The sequence below is a fragment of the Giraffa tippelskirchi genome, chromosome 1 (genome assembly GCF_054371585.1).
Source record: "Giraffa tippelskirchi isolate mGirTip1 chromosome 1, T2T-mGirTip1v1.2.pri, whole genome shotgun sequence".
Lineage (NCBI taxonomy): Eukaryota > Metazoa > Chordata > Mammalia > Artiodactyla > Giraffidae > Giraffa > Giraffa tippelskirchi.
Genome location: NC_137275.1, coordinates 95833188 through 95851722, shown reverse-complemented (window position 1 = coordinate 95851722; position 18535 = coordinate 95833188). Strand labels below are relative to the sequence as shown.

The 18535-nt window shown below is 36.6% G+C and overlaps 1 long non-coding RNA gene across 1 annotated transcript in view; it reads left to right on the top strand.

Moving 5' to 3' along the window:
- The window catches only part of LOC145504124 (uncharacterized), a 382163-nt gene that overhangs the window by 335715 nt on the left and 27913 nt on the right, over positions 1–18535 (top strand). The window contains exon 5 of the long non-coding RNA XR_014052126.1: positions 4532–4764. This is a non-coding gene — a long non-coding RNA (uncharacterized LOC145504124). The remainder of the gene's footprint in view (positions 1–4531; positions 4765–18535) is intronic.

Here is an 18535-nt window from a genome sequence, read left to right as displayed (position 1 = left end):
CGAATGGGAAGGCTTCCTTCCAGTGCTCTCTCTTTTGGGACTCGTCCTAGGAAATTAAATACTGTGTTATGAATAAGCCAAGCCTCTGCATGGAAAAGCCATATTCAGGCCACATGTCCAGCTAAGTGTCCAACCAACAGCCAACATCAGCCACCATCTATGTGAATGAAGGGATCTTCAGAAGATTTCTGACCCCAGTCTTCCAGCTACCCTATTTGATGCTATGTGAATAAAACTGAACTGTTCCTACTGGGCCCTACCTACATGGCAGAGTCAGGAGAAAATTAGTACTTGGGTAATTTGTTATGTAGCAATAGATAAGTGGAAGAGTACCTGCTCCAGAAAGAAAGTTACAACAACATTTCATATAATTAGAAAAAGAGAAAAGAATTGGTTGCACATATACAAAATACTTCTGAAAGTCAGACATCATAAACATCTAAAATTCTATCGAATTATATATTCAACAAGGGGAGGAAAAATTGACATATCTCAGCATTTTCTTTTTTTATTGAACAAACCAATGCCCAAAGGCATCTTAAAGATATTTGCCGCTTCCACTTCCAAAGTCCCCATTCCACCAGTCCTTTTTGGATTTCCTGTAAGTCCTTGTTTGTAGCCAGAACCAGAAAGAGTATTTTCAAGAAGACAGCTGATCTCTTGATGTTCTTTCTTGGAGATCACTGAAAATCCTGGATGTAGATCTGAGCTGAAATGAACTGAGATGACAACCTAACTGAAACAAAGTGGCTTTTCAGATGCCACTGAATGATTTACACCAAACTTTACTTTTTAAATTTAATGTAAAAAGTTTATCAGTGGGTGGACATCTATAACAATAAGGGTTAATGATTGTGAGGGTTGAGAATTTATTTAAAGCACTCAGAGTAGTCCCTGTACAGTGTAAACACCATTTGTATGTGTATGCATTATAATTATGATTGTGATTGTCAAATTTGTTATTATTTACTTAATTATTAAGGTGATCCTCACTTGTGATTCGCTACTATGAATCAGGAGAGAATTAGAAAAGACCGTAGTATGCTTACATTTCATGCAATTTGAAAATAATTCTGTAAGTTTTCAAAGTAAATGAAAAGTAGTTTAGGGAGATAGTTTTTCTAAAGTTGTGAAGCCCTGGTTTGCTGTCACCACTTGAGGCACTGCTGATAGTAAATCAGGATTTCCATAAACACCACACAGTCTTTGTAGCCAATGACAGGATATACAAGAACCTTCTCATTTTGGAAAGTTCTGTTGCTCATTTAATCCCTGTGTTGCAATGACCTGAGAGTCTGTGACTCCCCTAATTCTACCCTCAAATCAGAGAAGCTCTGTACAAAGTTAGGGATCAGTCCATAAGTGAAGTGAAGTGAAGTTGCTCAGTTGTGTCCAACTCTTTGCGACCCCATGGACTGTAGACTACCGGGCTCCTCCGTCCATGGGATTTTCCAGGCAAGAGTACTGCAGTGGGCTGCCATTTCCTTCTCCAAGACCACTCTGATATTAGCTGCAGAACCTGGGTATTCAGAGACCACCCTTGGGTTTAAACTATTAGGCTCACAGTTAGTTCCAGATGAGAAATCAGCCAAGGAAAGAGATTCATGGAACAGAATTCAGGAAAGTTCCAAACAAGGACCTTCTGCTTATCCTCTCCTTGTGCAGTCTTGGACAGTGGTACCCTTCTGGCAATGATATGTGATGATACACATGGAGTACTGCCAACTAGGCAAGTTCACCTGAGGCTTGTGTCCCTAGTTTTTATTTTGTGAACTTGACTGCCTAAGTGTCTGACCTTTAGTCTCCAGCCCCTCTAAAGGTAGTAAATATCACATGGCCCAAAACCCCATTGTAAGTCATGTGGTTAGATTGTCTGGTGTGGCCCAACGCCCCCAGGTTAACAAAGACACTATTCCTAGAGATCATCTTTCAGGAGACAAGGGGAAGTACAGCCCTGTCTTTGGTAAGGTTAAATCTTTCCTGCATACTCTGAAGTTGAACTCTCTTAAGTGACTGAATATCAGATCTATTTCTTTTTCCTCATTCCTCGGTAATAAGAGGAATCGACCCTGATCACCTAGGAGGTGTCACAAAATATATGTTGTATTCCCTTCTCTTAAATACTTACCATATTTTGGTGAGAACTTCTAATGTTTTATCAGTAAGGAAACAATGAGAGTGTACAGCAGCTTGGGTTCAGCTTTTTAGCACAGATCGTAAGGTAAGTGTTCTGGTTCTTATGCAGGAACCTGAGGCCCAACAGAGTCATTAAACTGTAGAGATTCTTTGTCTTCTATATATTATACTAGGCTTGTTCTTGTTCATCAGTACTACTTCTTTTCTTTCCCTAAACGTTATCAATTTCTCTGCTCTTCCAACTACTGGTCTAGAGGGTACAAATGTTGATTAGAAAATAATACATCAATATATACACATATATTGATGCATTATATGTATATTGATATATATGTATATACGTGTATGTGTATATATATATATATATGTATATATATAAGTATATTTGCCAGAATGGGCTTGGTAAATGACTTGACTCAAATTATTGATATTGAATTATTTGAATGAAAAATTTTTGTTTTATCTTGTCCCACTCACTTATTCATTCAGAGCTTATCTTGTGATGTGCCAGGTTACTGATAAGCACACAAGTATGAATGAGGTATATCTCCTTCCTACAGTGGGGTACTTTTCAAAAGTACACATGACCTTTCTTCCTTTATTCTCTACTCTCTGCTTTCCTGTGTTCTGTTAGTGTTTGAGGATGGGGAAGGAAGTGCCTGGAAAGTGAATGTGTATATACAAAGAGATCTCTAAATATCCACTCACTGCCTCCAACGACCGTTAAGAACCACTGTTAAGACGTTTACAATGTAAAGGGAGGGAGATAGAGATAAATAAATAGTCACAACCCTCCAGGTGAAATAGGGGTATGTGCAAAATGTTGCTAAAATGTTTGGCTAACATTGTCAGAGTGAAGAGACAACGTAGAGAAATGGCTTCATTAGATTTGCCAGTAGGCAACAAATTTTCAAGGAAGCTAATTTAAAAAAAAGAATAGAAGGGAAAAAAAGACATACTCAATTGTAAGTTTGCATTTTTTGTTGTTGTTTGTCGTATGAAATGATGCTTGCCAGGCACTTGGCATGAGTCATCTTCATGATTAAATTGAACAGTGAGTTACTGATAGGGATGGGTTTTCTCACTATAGACTGACACATAGTTTCAGCAAATAAAATTAGGTGGCTCCACAACAAGGAGAGATTTAAAAACTGCAGTTGTTCATTGTATAACACCATTTATAGGCATTTTATCTATAACCAGGAAATAAACCTTTTTTTATTTTTCATTAAAAAGAAATCTATATAGATGTAGCCTGGAGAGGATGAAAGTGTCCGTTTTTACATTTAAGGATTTGTGCTTTATGAGCCTTGATACGTTAATGCTTCCTCTGGGGCTCTTCTGGATGAGCACATTGCACAGGTGGCCCATTGAATTTATAGACACAATAACCGAACGGGAGAAATAAGAGGCCAGAGCATTTGTGGCACATGGGATGCAGCTGGCTTGGCCACTTAACAGCCGCCATAAGTTTTATGTGACACAGCCCCTTACTGAAACACAGAAGACACTCTTTTTTCCTGGGACCCCAACCTGCTGCTTTTCTCAGTCTTCTATTCCTCCAGCACAGACCATGGAAAACCCCAGGAGCTGCTTTGTCAAACTCTGAAATAAGCAAATTAATTTATAATAATTTATGAAGTTCTGGAGCTCCTTGAGATGAACATCTGCTAAATGCGACTTCACATTGTAGCGTTCTAAAACTCGATGAGTTAAACAGTTCAGGGGCTTGGAAAATTGAAAAAAATTAAAGCATCTCTGTCTAAAATAAGTTTGGAAAAGGCAGGGAACTAACGTTTGCAAATTAAAAGGATTACTTTATCATCCAAATTATAAACACCAGTTAGAGGTGAGAGATATGGTGCTTTGACCAGAATTTCTTCAAGACCATTGGACTATCTGTTGCCAAATGCTGTTGAGAATAAACTAGAAAAATTTATTTATATAACTCCCCATCGCCCCACCCCACAGTCTAAAACTTAGAAGACATTGAATTAGTTATGGGCAAACACTTCTAAAGATTCCTAGCCAGTTTGTTAGTGCCCTGTACTTAACATGGGGGTACTTTAGAGCACTGCTGTCATGAGTAAGGGACAGAGAGATGAAAATATGAGAGAAATGGAGTGAAAGAGAGAAAGAGTATGATGTGAAGCAAGTGTAGCTGAGGAATGGAATGATAGAAAAGAGGTAAAAATACTCTTTTCCTTATTTTTGCACATTATTTGCAAGCAACAAAATTTACTAATTTATTTGGGGTTTTTTTTGGCTTTTCCTCTATTATTTTTTTTCCAGGTCCAAACCTGTAGCCAAACTCTGGTGATCTTGGGAAGTTTATTTAGAAGGCAAAAGTAGAAATTATTTGAAATAATCTATGCTTTTCAATTTTGTTTTTTAGAAGCTTGAACTCTTTGAGGAAAGAGAGCTGGAAGCAAGGACATTACTTGAGGCTGGGTTGGGCCTGGAAGCTCCCAGCTGAGAGGTAGAAAGTCCTCGGAGGGCAGTGCCCACCAGGTGGGTCCTTGACCCACCAGGTGGGTCAAGGCGAGCCCTTGACCTCTGGTTTCCAACCTCAGCCAAGATCCTCTTGGGTTATCTGTGATGCAAGTGCAGCAATTGCCAGGGTCCTATGTAAGTCTGAATGGGGAACGGGTCTATACCAACCAGTTCAGAAGGAAGTCCAGAGGAGTCCTCCTCATGTACTGACAGTTCATGGGACTTCTGGTCCATTGCAACAAGTGTGTGGAGTGAGGGACCTCTCCCCCGCCCCGTAATAATAACTGAGGGAAAATCCCCTTCCAATGGCATGAAGTCTCTGATTAGGGTTTTTACTGTTGCATTCCTCTTTGATACATTTAACTTGTGGACTTGGAATCTCTTTTCGGTAACTACCAAGTCCAGCTTACTTGCTTCTGCTGTATCAAATATTCACAAGTATTTTAATTTGTGTACATGCACACATGCTAAGTCACTTCAGTTGTGTCCAACTCTTTGACGCTATGGACTGTAGCCCACCAGACTTTTATGTCCATGGGATTTTCCAGGCAAGAAAACTGGAGTGAGGGGTCATTTCCTCTTCCAGGGGACCTTCCTGATCCAAGGGTCCAATCTGCATCTCTTGCGTCTCCTGCATTGGCAGGAAGATTCTTTACCACTAGAGTCACCTGGGAAGCGCAGAAGTAGCAATGTATTGCAATAATTTATTAACATAATTTGGAGAAGGCAATGGCAACCTACTCCAGTACACTTGCCTGGAAAATCCCGTGGACAGAGGAGCCTGGTAGGCTACAGTCCATGGGGTCGCGAAGAGTCGGACATGACTGAGCGACTTCACTTTCACTTTTCACTTTCTTGCACTGGAGAAGGAAATGGCAACCCACTCCAGTGTTCTTGCCTGGAGAATCCCAGGGACGGGGGATCTTGGTGGGCTGCCGTCTATGGGGTCGCACAGAGTTGGACACGACTGAAGCGACTTAGCAACAGTAGCAGCATTAACATAATTTTTCCAGTTTTCCCTGTTGCTTTTTTTGTATTCATGTGTATGTGTTTGCCTCTGTGATTGTGCACATGTGCCCACAGTCATACACTTAAAGAACCTAAAGTTACTTAATCTCAATAGTTTAGTGCATGTTGATGTTATCATGGGGCTTCCCAGATGGCTCAGTGGTAAAGATGATGCTTTCTTGTTCTGTGGGGTGTTTTTCTTAAATATAATCTTGATTTGAATAATAGTATAGCTTCTACCTCATGATAAAGAGGTATTTCTATTTGAAAATTTGTTATAGCTCATAAAATGGTTAGCTCAGAATAAATGAACTGATGTTCAAATAATTGAACCAATGTACAACAGAGTAAAAGACATACACTGTTAATAGTTAATTTAGTGTGACTATAAAGTTCACAAAATACAAATAACCAGCCAGGTTATTGGGTTCTTCCTCGCTAAAAATGGGTGGAACTCTTGGCCAGATGGGGTTGGCAATGTGAGTGCTTCATTGACCGGTCTGTATTGGAAAGTATGTTTCCTTATCACAAGAATTGAACACAAGTTGTGGAGAATTGTTTCTCCTACTGCAAGTGTTTAAAAGTCTGTCTTTAAGCTTCTCTTTTTGCTTCCTGTTACCTTCCAGACTAGGCAAAGGTTGGATGATAAGGAGATTTGCTCTGATGACACATGCTGTCCATGAAACATCTTCTGTTTACCCTGGAAATAATGACTCTCCTTGAGCCAGTTTGTTTTCTGTCTCCTGGAGTTCATGGCAGAAGTGGGAGGAACTGAGCATTTTCTAGGTCAGGTTTTTACTGAAAAAGATTTTTAATTTTTCTTGAAACAGTCAGGAGGGAAAAGAAGGAAAGGGATACAAAATCACAGAGAAAATTGCTTCAGTTTTAAGTTGCCTCAAGTGTCTCCTTGAGAGTCACAGTTTGTAGCCACAGAATGAGTGACTCAGAAGGTCAGCATCCAGTAGATTTTTAATACAGTTTTACTAATCTAGTTAATATTATTCTATTAGTGGGAATAGCTGACTGCAAAGAATAATTCATTGATTAGCCCTGCTTAAAAAAAGCAACTTTCGTTATTAGCAGTGTCAAATAATAGGTTTGTCCTACTTCTAAGAATTTATCACAAAACAAGCATATATGTGTACAGTTGACCGCATCGCTTGATTACTATAGCTTTATAATGTGTTTCACTAGCTTGTAGAACATGTTTCCCAATGTAATTCTTTTTTGTAAAATGTCAATTATCATGTATCTATTCATTCAGAAAATGTATGACTCTTTGTCATATTCCATCACCTTTACTATAAGCTATATTTTTAAATTCTCTTAAATATACAAATAAATGTAGCACTAAATCTGTACATTTTTAAGTTTTTCGTCTAAGAGTATTGAATTATTTTTTCACTTTAGGAAAGTACATTATATCTAATGATGTTCAATTTCATATTTGTATTTTGAACCCATTTTTATGTCTATTGATACAAGTTTTTGTCTTGCTTTAGTTATTCACCTAATATAAATGCACTTATAAATGTATAACTTTTTCTGCTTAGCTTCAAAATTTTTTGATAAGGATGCCTTTGGACTTTCAGTAAAATATTATTAAATGTTTTAGCAGAACAGAGCCATGTACACAAGCCTGTACAAAATTTAATGGTATGAATTTATGATCTATTTAAGAAGTTTAGGTAATCTCTGTTTAACATAAAAACTATATTTTAAAGATAGAATTTGACATATTTTTAGCATAAAATTTTAAAAGTTATTTAAAATCATTCAGGAAATCTGAAGATCTTTATTATCTCCATACCATCCTTATATGTGAAAATGATTTTTATACCATTCATATATAAAAGTATTGATATTGAGGTTTATGATTGGCAGAATACTCAATAATCAGCTTTTAATTCCTAAATACAGCATGTAATATCACTCCTCCCCCACAGGAAAATGCCACATTCCTCCCCTCCTTTTTCAAAATTTTACCCTCACTCAAAGGCTGTAATCCAAACCCTTTTCTGTGTCTGTTCCTGCTTGTCCAGTGTGTCCAATATTTGGCATAGTTACTGAGGTAATGAATGCCAATTTTGCTGCTTATTATGGACCCCTTACAACTTCCCATGAAGAAGGGATAAGGAGTCACCCTCTTACCCTCAACTTTGAGTCTGGTGTTCGGTTCAGCCCTGATAGTGCACCAGCTTGCCTTTTGCTTAACTAGCTCCTTGTGGAGTTCCACAATGACTAGTTTGTAGTCTGGCACTATCCAAAATGAAATCTTGCTCTGAACATTAGCTGATTTGGGTCCAGCCCTCAAAACACTTTATTTCTGAAAAGTTGAATCCTGTACTTAACACCTGTCAACATTGACGAAGGCATTGCCTCACTCCATCTTATCCTTCTACCCCAGGTCTATGACACTACTTGCCTACAGACAGCTATTGCCATTTTCCAGATCCTGGTCATTATTACCCTGCCTTCTCCAATGCACTTGGTGTATTGTCAGTTTGAATACAACTCCCATTCATGAGCCTTGCCTTAGGCATTTTCTTTGGATTCTTGGTAGTTATGCTTGGGTCCAACTCCTAACTCATTTTACAATTCACAAACTCAGAATTACCCCAACTCCAAATACTTGCTTTTCCTTGGCAACCTACTGTTCGAATAGTATCAGACGTTTTCTCTGACAGTGAAGATCATGAGATTATCATGTCTTCCTGAAAAAGTCTGGCTTAATTATTAAATTATTTTTAATTAAACTTCTAAAGGACAGAAATTGATATTCCCTATTGTAATAATCATATTTTGAGAGAAAAGAGCCAGATACATAATTTGCTAAATTCTAGTATATTTATGACATTGCAGGAGATGCGGGTTCAATCCCTGGGTCAGGAAGATCCCCTGGAGAAGGAAGTGGCAATCCACTTCAGTATTCTTGCCTGGGAAATCCCATGGACAGAGGAGCCTGGACCTACTGTCCATGGGGTCACAAAAGAGTCAGACACAACTTAGCGACTAAAACAAGTATGTTTATAGAGTCAGAGCATGAATTATTTGAAATAGGACCTGATATTGTATTCTGAATACTATGGTTATCTTATTTCTAGCATAGTTTCTTGCATATAGTGTTCAAAATTTCTTTCTTATTTAATATGTATGAATGGTATATGAGATACATTGTTAGAAGCATTTTTTAGCTTGTTTAAAATCATAATTATTATTCTCAGAGCATTTTTGAATGAATTCCTCTGTTGAAAATTTTCTGAAAACTCTTAGCATTCATATATTGTGTCAGGGGGATCTTTCCCACTCTGTGCATACAATGGTCTTTTCAATACAGCACCTGAAGGGGTCACTCATGCATAGGACAAATACTACTCTCAGTGGAGTAGACTCTTGATTTGAATAGTAAAATGTCTTTGAGTTGTAGAAACATTTTTTTTTTTTTTTTGGTCACCTCAGAGGGACAGACCAGTTGAATTCTTTCTAGAAATAAAGGTTGTTTCCTAATGAGTGTATTGAAATGCAAGAGTTTAATGAGTATTCTTCTTGTCAATTCTGAAAAGATTTTATTTCCTTGACATTTTTCTAGAAGCTTGTTTTAAGGATAAGAATGCAACCCAGAGCACACAAGCATTAGAGAGATTAGACTTTCAAAGGCTTTGAAGGAATGAAGGCATAGTTTTTTTTTCAGACTTTTACCCTCTATTTCTTCATTGGAGAAAGGATTTTCTAGGAGCAGGAGCAAAAAAAGGTTGTAATTGCATAGAATATTTATTCCCCAAAACAAATTTAATTGTATTTTTGTTATCCAAAATACAGCTCAAGAAAGTATCCTCTTGCTTTATGGTTTATTACTGATTTCACTCTAGGAAAGAATATATGAAAATAAGCAGCTCTTGACAATTAGATACCGCCCTGATAAAATATTGCATAAAGCCGAGATTTTTTTATCTTTAAAAATGGGATTGATTAATCTCACACAAAAGGAGGTTACCTTAGGAATTCTGTCACTTGTATGATTGTTTTATGCCTAATTTATTATTTAAAAAACTTTGTGTGCCTAAAATCCTAGTGCTGTCACTATATGATAAAAGCTCTCACTGTTTTTCAAATACTTAAAGTTCATCTGTGACTGCAAATTAAATAGAAACTCCGCTTTTTGTGCATCTTCTCTGAGTAGGTTTTTATTTCTAAATTTAAATTAAGGTTGACATCTTTAAGTAGCTTTATAGAGAAAAGTATGGTCACAGATTTCTTATGTTTGATACTTGCATTTTTTTAAAGCAAGTGATACTCATTGATTACGTTGAAAGTTTCTCTATGCTATGTTAATTTGATAGAGCAGGCAATTTATTAGGTGTTTCCTGTTTTTAACTGTAGTCTGATTCTGAAGGAAATGAGCAGTGTCTGTGGCACAGCAGATGAGTCTGTGTCTGATGAGAGCCATGTGGGCCAAACTCTCATTTTTCATAAGTGCTGTCATTTTACAGATGTATGACCTTTTTCTTCTTTCTTCAGAGGAGGAGGATCTGGGGGAAGAAGATAATACACAGGGTTCATTTGAGAAACTCTTGTAGGCAGATACACAAATCATGTCATGTAAACCAGAACAGCCCAAGAAAACCTCACATCTCTTTTCCGAAGACAATAACAGTTAGTACAGAGAAAGATGGAGTCAAAGATGATTAGGAAAACAGGAATGGTTAATGGATAACAGCAACGTGGCGCCAAGCTGTTCATTCCATGTCATAAAGATATGAAGCCACACAAACAGAGGCCAGGTAAAAGGTCTCTGAATGCATATCCAATCAATGCAGATGTGGATTCATGCTTTGAGACTAGTTGATGGGGAAATAATATGAAGCATGGAGAACTTACTCATAGTAAATTAAGCTATTCCCTCCTTACAAGTTGCAGCACACCCAGGGCCACTTCACAGTTGTGTGAGGTGACCTATGCAGTCACACAGGGCTCAGCACTTGGTTTAAGGCTCTGCTTTTGCCCTCCATTTTCATTATGCACTGGATTCTGATAATTATGTAGCCAGACCTGAACACGCCTAGTACATTTTGGACCATATTTCTTGTGTTTTTGATACATGACACTTTCACTTTTAAATTCTGGAACCATAGGTTCACACGGTCCTTGAAACCAAGGGTGTCTTAAATGGTCATTATGGTGATCAGCTGGAAGAGAACTCTTAGACTCTTTTCATACCTCGTATCTGCTTTTACTTACTCTAGATACAGGCGGTTTATTTAAGGAGGCCAAATTTGATGGAAAGTTGAGATTGTACCTGTAAGAATTTTCCATCATGATTCATGTTTAAAATAGATGAAGAAAAAAATGTATTCTTAGATTGTATTCCTAAATAGAAATCTTATTCTACTATGCTTGATCAACTGACACATGCACACAAACATAAACACGCACACACACACACACACACACACATATCTAGGAATAAGTTTAGTGATAAATATAAATTATTTTAAAATCACCGTTTTATTTTATAATATGAAAATAGACTGTATCCAGCCGAGAATTTTCATATACATGAAGAGCTGCAAGTTCCTACTGTCTCCTTATGAAAAGAAATCACTACTGTATCATTTCCATTTGGAATAAATTCTATATAATATTATCACACCATTAAAGAGTATTCATAGAGAAAACTTAGTTTTTATTTCATTCTTGTTAAGCTGTTTTCTAATATTGAGTTGGTTTCTTTTCTGTAAGCATTTAAACTAATCCAACGATGAACCCTGCTGCTATATTGTGAAGTCAGTTTCTTGTTTTATTTTGGAGATCTTTTTGTTCAGTTCAGTATTTTGGCCTGGATAGGACCTCATGAGAGCTGAGTGCAGCTGATGAAAGCCCAGTGAATTATCTCATCCGGGGTTTGACTTCATTACTGAGGGGCATTCTCTAATCTGTGCTTCTCAGAAGTAGCCTCCACTTCACGTCTACTACCAACTGCACTGGGAAACTTTCCTCATCCTCCTGATGTAGGAGTTAATGTTTATTTGGGAGGCAGATACAAAAGAAGAATCTCTTTCACACTAGTTGATCTTTTTCAAAAAGAAGATAACATGTGCCCAGTGATAAATGTGAAGAGCTGCTCTGATATCAATTAAATCAATTTTATACATCCATCTTAACAATCAATCAATCTAAATGCTTTCCTGCTGTGTCCAGACCATTCAATGACAGTTGCCAAGTAATTTTTATTTTAAAAATCAATTCCATACTAAGTTGTGTTATATGGTAAAAACATCAAATATACTACATAGTATTTTAAAAAGACCTTCCCCCAACCCAAACTGTTAATTATTGCACAGTCAGGGCTGCAATTAAAGGCTGGAGATTTGTCTAGTGAGATAACAGAGGGAGGAAAACAAGGACACAATCTCCCTATGGGGCAGTTACATCACAGTTGATAGCTCTGTCATGGATGCTATTGTGTTTGTTCCTTAGCAGAGCAAATGTCCTAGTCAATAGATACAGAGAAATAAAGAGCAATTGAGATGTACATCTGGCTGATTATTGGAAAGGAATACACTCTATGAAAGACCTGAGAGATTCTCTTCTATCCAAACATCTCAAGCTCAACTCTCTGTAGTTAATTTCTCAGGAAAATGACATTGACTGAAATATAACTATGTAATCACTTATTTATTGTAAGATAATGGACTATAAATTCATTTAAGATAGACATAGAAATTATTTTAAGAAACAGGATTTCCTCATAAGAATTAATTTATCTGAAGGAATAGAGCTAAGACTATAGGAAGATATTTAAGGGCAGAGATATTTGTCTTATATGATATCCTTTTATTTCCATTACAAAACTTAACATTACATTAAGCTCTAAGGTGACTCTGGTCTGTTTTAGGCATTATTTTCATTATTTTGAAATCCTTTCCATTGCTTATAAAACATTCGTTCCTTTAATTTTCATCTTCTCTACTTATATTAAAAAATAATCTATTGCTAAAAATAAACTTTTCTTGTCTTTACTTTTTCTAAGCAAAAATCGATTCTTGTCATAAACTTCTAAAGCCAAGGCATTTGAAACTGGATAAATCAATCCTCTAGTTCATTTTTGCTTTTCTTTTGAATTGTCTCCCACTTACCTAATTTCTTTTAAGAATCTCTGTTGTGTATTTATCTTAGGTATACTTACACATGTTTCAGTGATACTGTCTATCTAGATACAGGGGACACTGATTAAAAGCTATCCAGAAATTGTTTTCTTCTTTTAATAGTTACTATATTATAATATAGGTTCTATACTTGACATTAGAAATAATGTATTTTAATCCATTTGTTGAACGCTCTGTGAAATATATAAAGAACTACAATGGTAGATATATCATGGTGATGTTTTTAATCGAATCTCAAGCTGGTCAAAAAGATACTTAACATATATTTTGATAAATATAACTAGCATAACTACATACTTACATGGTCTTACAACTTGAGAGAAACATTTTTCCTTGCCATAAAGTTGAAGATGATCTAAAAAGGGTGAGATGTAGCCACAAAATAAAGTGTTGAGGAGGTAGAGGTTGGGAGAAGTTGGGGCTTATGCTTAACTTTCTGCTTGACTGGTTTGATCTCCTTGCAGTCCAAGGGACTCTCAAGAGTCTTCTCCAGCACCACAGTTCAAAAGCATCAATTCTTTGGCGCTTAGCCTCCTTTATGTTCCAACTCTCACATCCATACATGACTATTGGAAAAACCATAACTTTGACTATACAGACCTTTGTTGGCAAAGGGATGTCGATGCTACTTAAACCACTGTCTAGATTTTTTTTTTTAAGGTGAAAAAAATGCTGCATTTTTTTTTTATTTTTTATTTTTATTAATAAATTTATTTATTTTAGTTGGGGGCTAATTACTTTACAATATTGTAGTGGGTTTTGCCATACATTGACATGAATCAGCCATGGGTTTACATGTGTTCCCCATCCTGAACCCCCCTCCCACCTCCCTCCCCATCCCATCCCTCTGGGTCATCCCATTGCCCCAGCCCTGAGCATTTGTCTCATCCATTGAACCTGGAATGGTGTTCTGTTTCACATATGATAATATACATGTTTCAATGCTATTGTCCCAGAACGTCCCACCCTCACCTTCTCCCTCAGAGTCCATAAGACTGTTCTATGCATCTGTGTCTCTTATTCTGTCTCGCATATAGGGTTATCATTACCATCTTTCAAATTCCATATATATGCATTTGTATACTGTATTGGTGTTTTTCTTTCTGGCTTAGTTCACTCTGTATAATGGACTCCAGTTTCATCCATCTCAATAGAACCGATTCAAATGTATTTTTTTAATGGCTGAGTAATATTCCATTATGTATATGTACCACTGCTTCCTTATCCATTCGTCTGCTGATGGACATCTAGGTTGCTTCCATGTCCTGGCTATTGGAAACAGTGCTGCGATGAACATCGGGGTACACGTGTCTCTTTCATTTCTGGTTTCCTCGGTATGTATGCCCAGCAGTGGGATTGCTGGGTCATATGGCAGTTCTATTCCCAGTTTTTTAAGGAATCTCCACACTGTTCTCCATAGTGGCTGTACTAGTTTGCATTCCCACCAACAGTGTAAGAGGGTTCCCTTTTCTCCACACCCTCTCCAGCATTTATTGCTTGTAGACTTTTGGATAGCAGCCATTCTGACTGGTGTGAAATGGTACCTCATTGTGGTTTTGATTTGCATTTCTCTAATAATAAGTGATGTTGAGCATCTTTTCATGAAACACTGTCTAGATTTGACATAGCTATTCTTCCAAGGAGCAAGTGTCTTTTAATTTTGTGGCTACAGTCACCATCCACATTGATTTTGGAGTTCAAGAAAATGAAATCTGACATCGTTTCCACATTGTCCCCATTTATTGCTATGAAGTGATAGAATCGGATGCTGTAATCTTAGTTTTTTGAATGCTGAGTTTTAAGCCAACTAGTTTTTATTGTATTGACTGCCCTGGTGGCTCATTTGTTAAAGAGCCTGCCCGTTTTTATTATTATGGTTTATTTATTTTATTATTATAGTTTTTATTACTAGTTCTTAATAAATACAAATAATTTTAAAAACCAGCTGTGGAATTTGAATGTAAGGGTTTTATGTGACTCGAAATACAGATATATAAGCATTACAATAGAATTGATCCTTCCTAGAATTTTAACCTTTTCAATTAGCTCTGATATGCATGTAAACAGGTTTACAGGAAGCCTGAAAACACTGGGCTCTCCTCCTAGGGTTGAATCTTCTTGAGCTATTTTAATATGATTCACTTGCTCTTTAATTTATAAAGAATCTTCAGAAAGGCCTGCAGATCCCAATTTAAGGCTTAAAATGCTACCCACACATATTCTGAGTATTAGGAAGCTCAATACTTATCATTGTGGTAGAACATATTCCAACTCTTCTTTCTTAACAAATGCAGTGACATAATCTAATGGAATGTTGAGAGTCCCCATTTTGTGAAATAACTATGATGCAGCAATCCTGAGTTAAAATAATGTAGCAAACTTTCTGTACTGATCAGCAGTATTTGTAATCTGTCATTTTAGGCTCTTTGTTCAAGAATAAAAACAAAATGCGACTAGTTTGTCTGGTTTGCTTAACCAACCATGGGGTTTTAAAATTTAATACTTAAGCAACATGCAAATTAGAAAATAACATTTTAGGAACTAGTCAATCAAAAAATCCTATGATTAAACTATTTGTTTGATAAGCATTCAAAAAGACCTCCCATATTCTTCCTCTTTTGGCACAGTTGTTTTCCTGCTTCTCAGGCCTAAGGGTTTTCATTTGCATTTTATTTGCATTTTGTTCCAAATAGGGAAAATAAAGAGAAACCAAGGAGATAAGAGAAAGAAAGAAAAAACAGTTCCAGATATCTACCAGTAACCAGTTCCTTGGTGTTAGCCTGTGCTTTTGAATATTTTATAATTTATAAACTGAAAACACATTATGCTCTGCTTTTCAAACAGGCTTTGTCACATGCCTTTCCTAAACCTTTTAAGACATAAGGCTTGTGACTGGGATAAAGAATGTGCATTCTTTATTTCTACATTATCTCCTGTGGTGCTACACTGTGGGATTGGAAGGATAGAGGAGGTTAGAAGGATGTTCGAAGTCCTTGCTAACCATTTACAGAGGCAAAACTGATTTTTAACTTATGATTTTTATTGAAAAAAATTTTTTTTAATACTTTAAAAAAATATCAAGAAAGTGTATGCTTGTTAGAGAAGCTGTCTTCCTGACTTCTTAATCATCTGGACACATATTTTGAGAGATGCTACTGAGAGATTTGTTGACCCTCATTGAATTAAGATCAACTCATCCATTCTCAACAGGAATCTAAGTTGAAGCTGATTCCTAATAGCTTCTGGAATGTAAAAGAAATGCTGACCTTTAGTCTAGATGTCAATGGAAGCAAAGTCAAGAGCCAGAGAGTTTGGGTAAGAAATTTATACATTGCTGATAAGAGGTAGAAATTGTCTCTGTGTTTCATATGCAGGAATCCAGAGGTGGTGTTTCTAGTTCTGCTTTCAGAAGACCAGGACTGGTCATTTAACTTTCCTGTCTTGTCTTTGCTTTGGATGCATGAGAATTTGTGTTGGCCTATGGCTTTTTTGGACATAAAAGGAAAGCTATATTCATGTAGCATATTAACCTACATGTAAAGAAATGATTTCAATTCGATAAAAGAAAAATCCCAAGTTAGCCCAAGACGGGATCTGGAAACACAGGGAACATGGAAGAGAAGGGCAGAGCCTTGCTATTCTTTGAAAAGAGTGGCCATGCGCCCTGCAGCTTACAGACAACTGCCCAAGAGCCAGGCAGTGCAGGGATCCTGTAAACCTTCAGCCCTTGAATTCTGCAGCGATAAGGCAGGCTCTCTGGATTAACAACCCTGTCAAGGGGAACCCTCTGAAGTGCTTATTTGTTTAGGCGAAGAAGCTCATTCATCATCAGGGAGTGATAGAAATGGGGCTCTCTGACACTGTATCTGAAGGCTACCTGGATGTATGGGCTCTTTTGGCACCATGAAAAGGAAGAGAAGGAGAAAGGACATTGTTGATATTCAGTTTCAACACAGTATTAAAATGAAATGTATTATACATGTTCAAAAATGCCATTTTTTATGATGCCAACTTTATCCCTCTTCATTATAAACCTCTTTGGAGAGAAATTTATCTTAAGTAACAATCAGAGATGACAAGTATAGTTACGGTGCTAACTAATGTAAAGAAACCCCCAAAGAAAAAGAGTAAAGAACACATCTGTAAAGTCTGAAATTAGAATTACAGCTTGTTTTTTCTTTTATTATTCGATTCTTTTAAACCTATTTTTATCAATAGTTCTTCTAGTCAAGCATGTGGTATTTTATTAGTACAATAAATCGATTATAAGCCCCAATAAATTTTCTTTTTAAAAATGTTGTAGCAGAAGTAGTGACTTTAAAAGGTTTTGGAGTAATTTTAGATTTTTTAGATCTAGAATTTATAATGTTATAAAAATGGGAAACGCTGTAAAGCATATCTTATCTGAGGAAATGAATAACAGTAATTGATGTAAAAATTGAATGTCTTGAGTATAAATAAGAAAAGGAACACATGTAAACCCATGGCTGATTCATGTCAATGTATGGCAAAAACCACTACAATATTGTAAAGTAATTAGCCCACAACTAAAATAAATAAATTTATTAAAAAAAAAAGGATTACTTGATAGGTAGGGGATATTTTAGGTACTGTACTTATTAGTTATGATTGGCAATTAAAACTAAATTCTGTGATTGCTGAGTGTTACTGTTCAGTCACTCAGTCATGTCTGACTCTTTGCAACCCCATGGACCGCAGCACGCCAGGCTTCCCTGTCCTTCACTATCTCCTGGACTCTGCTCAAATGCATGTCCATTGAGTAGATGATGCCATCCAACCATCTCATCCTCTGTCACTCCTTTCTCTTCGGGCCCTCAATCTTTCCCTGCATCCAGGTCTTTCCCAATGAGTCGGATTTTTACATCAAGTGACCAAAGTATTGGTTGGAGCTTTGTTGTGTGTACATATGACTAATGAGATTTCAGTTTTATTTAAAATAGGAATGACATACATATATTTTAATTACTAATTTGTACAGATATATAATTCACAAATACTATATAGTGATATATTTCTATATCATAAGCAGGAGTATTTATATATATATAGATGTAACCTATAAAATATAAAGCATTCTAATATACAGTCTAATATAACTATAATTTATTAAGAATTAGTTGCAAATAATTACCTCTTTTTTGATAACATTCCTGCAAGTAGATACTGCGGTCTTAGTTTATAGGTGAAGAAAGTAAAGTTCATGGAGGTTAAATAACATGTCCAAGACCACACAGCTAGTATGTGACAGAACAAGGTTTGAAGGAAGATCCACTTAGAGTCAAAGCCCTTGCCATTTACTTATAGTCACCTTGCCTTCAGTATAATATATCTACATGTATCTGTATGTAAATATCACTCCTATTTCTGATAATACTGTATGTATTGCCTTTCTCAAAAGATCTTTTAGATACCCTAGTGGCAACCTACTCCAGCATTCTTGCCTGGAAAATCCCATGGACAGTGAAGCCTGGTGGGCTACAGTCCATAGGGTTGCAAAGAGTCAGACACAACTGAGCAATTGACACACACACACACACACACACACACACTGGCTATAAAGGGAAAACACAAACAGTACAGATGCAATGGTTGATACCTGTTGCCCTCTAAGGATCAAACCTGATGTAAATAAGTAAATATTGGAAGAAAGCAGGCTGACATCAGAAAAAAATTGTGCTATCAACAGTGTGTTTCTGATATTATTTCACTGT